General features: G+C 41.5%; 1 protein-coding gene across 8 annotated transcripts in view; it reads left to right on the top strand.

Annotated features, from left to right (window-relative positions):
- The window catches only part of ZNF391 (zinc finger protein 391), a 109857-nt gene that overhangs the window by 16430 nt on the left and 90103 nt on the right, over window positions 1–3324 (top strand). For 5 of the 8 annotated variants that reach the window (XR_001822355.2, XR_005198642.1, XR_001822354.2 and 2 more), the window contains exon 3: window positions 2357–2493. The exons of 1 other annotated variant lie outside the window; for it this stretch is intronic. The gene's annotated coding sequence lies outside the window, so the exon portion shown is untranslated. The remainder of the gene's footprint in view (window positions 1–2356; window positions 2494–3324) is intronic. 2 more of the 8 variants (XR_001822356.2, XR_001822360.2) reach the window with 1 other exon arrangement.

Genomic DNA, 3324 nt, shown 5'->3' with positions numbered 1-3324 from the left:
TTTTAGTAGAGACGGGGTTTCACCATGTTGACCAGGATGGTCTCGATCTCTTGACCTCGTGATCCACCCGCCTCGGCCTCCCAAAGTGCTGGGATTACAAGCGTGAGCCACCGCACCCAGCCCCCTTTTCAAATAGTCCATCAAGTCCATGGTAGACGGCACAGCCGCCAAGCCATGCAAAATATCTACCCCAAGAATGTCCTCAGGCATGCAACAGACATACACACTGTATAAGTAGAGAGCCAAGCAGCTGATGCCAAGGTGCAAAAACAGGCTTCCCTTTCACTGACCAGCTTTCATAGCTGTCTATGCAGCCTTGCCTGGATCCGGCTGCAGGTACCAGTGGATTGCCAAGTCCATATATGGGCTTTGGTCGGCTGGTGTCCCCCACCAAGCCGGGTATCTTGGCCAGTTCTCTTATCAAACAGAAAAGGCTTTATACTTCCACCAACTGCAGCAGGTACTCTATGAACTGGAACACTCGGGCAGGACCAGGTCGCGCAGCAGTTCTTCTCCTGAATGACTTGCACCAAGTCTGTGCACGACTGCCAACATTACTTGCTTAACTCCTGCAGCTTAGCAGGGGCACAGGCACCATAGGAAGTGTGCTGCACCACAGTAGGGGATGAGTGATGATTATGCCACTGCACTCCAGCCTGGGTGACAGAGCAAGACCCTGTCTCTGAAAGTAAATAAATGCATAAAAGTTGTATGGCAAAGGATATGAAGGAGATAGAAAGATAATCATAGGATAATATGATTTAAGGAAATGAGTTTGAGGGAACTCAAGACACTTAAATCTATACCTTTTATGGTTTGGGAAAGTTTTAATTTTTATCTCAGACCATAAAGCCAATCAAATTCATTTTAATATTCTCTCAGAAATATTTAAATTGTTAAAACATAATGTTCATTCAATTATGACAAATTTAAAACAGACACAAAATTAGACTAGTAAAACGGTCTCCTATATGCTCATTGTTCAGGTTTAACAACTATCAAAATTTTGCCACATTTGCTTTATTTGTCCCTTTTTTCTTCATTTTATTCTTTTGATATTTTAAATAAAACTGAGACATCATGAAGTTTCATTCCTGCATATTTCCTTATGCATTTTTAAAAACCACAGACAATTTCTTACATAACCAAAATGCCACTATCATACTTAACAAAATTAACAGTAATTCCTGGTGTACCTTCATTTTGTAAATAAAACACAGCCTGACTTACATCTTCTGTTTGGGAAATTTGGAAGAAACAAAGTGGATGTGGATCCATGCTAAGTTTATGGATTGAGACTGGACCTTTTTTTCATGTGACTTTTACCTTTTCTATTCAGATCCTGGAGTAGAACTGCATTAGCTGAACACAGTGGATCCTTCAGAACATTGGCTTCCTACTGGGGAACTGGAGATTTGAGATCTCAGGAACCACTTTCTAATATTCTTGTTCGCTGTCCATCTTCTCTGATAAGCCTGTTTCCATCATTGATCATTTCCTTACAATTTCACAATCTTAAATTGCTCACTGAACAATGAATGTGTGGAAACCAAAATTAAAAATATCTAAGCCATCAGCAAATCCTGTTGGCTTTACTTCGTTTTTTCTAGAATCAAACCATTTACCACCATTTTCACCCTAAACAAAGCTGCCACCATATCTCTGCTAGAGTGTTGCCTAACTTATCTCTTTGTTTTCATCCTTGTCTCTCTCAATCACCCACATTGTTCATACAGCCTATTTTCAAGACAGTAGCCAGAGCAATCCTTTTTAATTGTTTGTTAAATCATGCTGCGCCTACTCGGAGTCTTCCAGTAGCTTTTCATCTCACTCATAGTAAAAGCCAAAGTCCTTACAGTGACCTACAAGGCCCCACATAGTGTGGCCCTTCATGACCTCTTGAGTCTAATCTCCTATTGCTCTATTTTCATTCACTTTACTCTAGCCACACTGGCCTCTTTGTTATTCTTAAACACACCAAGCCACTCTTGCCACAGAACTTTCACATTTGCTGTTCCCTCTGCTTGCAGGGCTTTATGTTCAGATATCCAGATGGCTGTTTCCTTCTTTCACCTTCTATGACATCTTTTTAATAAGCTGTTTCCTGTTACCCTATTTAAAACTATGATGCATACCTATTGGTGTTTTATATCCCATCTTACTTTATTTTTCTTCATAGTATATACTCTATACTTTCAAACAAATTTATTATCCATCTCCCCTACTGAAATGTAAGCCTCACAAGGGAAGGGATTTTTATTCATTTTATTCTGTGTTCTTTATGATCTGGAAAGGTAAGGACTTAAATGAATGAACACAGAGAAGAACAGGCCCTTGTATTTTTTGTTTGTTTCAGATTTGGGTATGAAAACTGAGACCAAGTGAGTGATTTCAGAGCAGAGAATTCCTGAAGAAGCAGTACTTTGGAGCCTGTTACAGAGAGACACAGTGAGAACCTTCCCTAATGCCCCTTGTGCGAGCAATCTTGTATTGGTGAGAGAAGAGTAGCACAACTTAGAAGTCATTATGTAGGGGCTGGCGTGGTGACTCATGCCCGTAATCCCAGCGCTTTGGGAGGCTGAGGCTGGTGTCTTGCTTGAGGTCAGGAGTTGGAGACCAGCCTGACCTACATGGTGAAACTCCATCTCTACTAAAAATATGAAAATTAGCCAGGCGTGGTGGCGGGTGCCTGTAATCCCAGCTACTCAGGAGGCTGAGGCAGGAGAATTGCTTGAACCCGGAAGGCATAGGTTGCAGTGAGCCGAGATCACACCATGCACTCCAGCCTGGGTGACAAAGCAAGACTGTCTCAAAAAAAAAAAAAAGAAAAGAAAATTATGTAGGAACGCATCACAGGAAATGCCTTTGTGAGGAAAGGAATTTTCAGTAAAATATTAGTCACCTACAAAAAAATTTCACAAAGCATGGATATCAATGTAATAGTTTTATCAGCAGGTATGATAGTATTCACTGAACAAAAGAAAGTTTGTACTGGAAGACAAACTTATAAATGTAATATATATAAGAAAAACTTCACGCTGGGCACAGTGGCTTATACCTATAATCCCAGCACTTTGGGAGTCTGAGCAGGCGGATCACCTGAGGTTGGGAGTTTGAGACCAGCCTGACCAACATGGAGAAACCCCATCTCTACTAAAAATACAAAATTAGCTGGGCATGGTGGCACCTGCCTGTAATCGCAGGTACTTGAGAGGCTGAAGCAGGAGAACTGCTTGAACCCTGGAGGTGGAGGTTGTGGTGAGCTGAGATGCCACTGCACTTCAGCCTGGCCAACAGAGCAAGACTCCATCTCAAAAAAGAAAA

The sequence above is a fragment of the Cebus imitator genome, unplaced genomic scaffold (genome assembly GCF_001604975.1).
Source record: "Cebus imitator isolate Cc_AM_T3 unplaced genomic scaffold, Cebus_imitator-1.0 Scaffold848, whole genome shotgun sequence".
Classification (NCBI taxonomy): Eukaryota; Metazoa; Chordata; class Mammalia; order Primates; family Cebidae; genus Cebus; species Cebus imitator.
The sequence above is the reverse complement of the archived record's forward strand: the minus strand, read 5'-3'. Positions and strand labels throughout refer to the sequence as shown.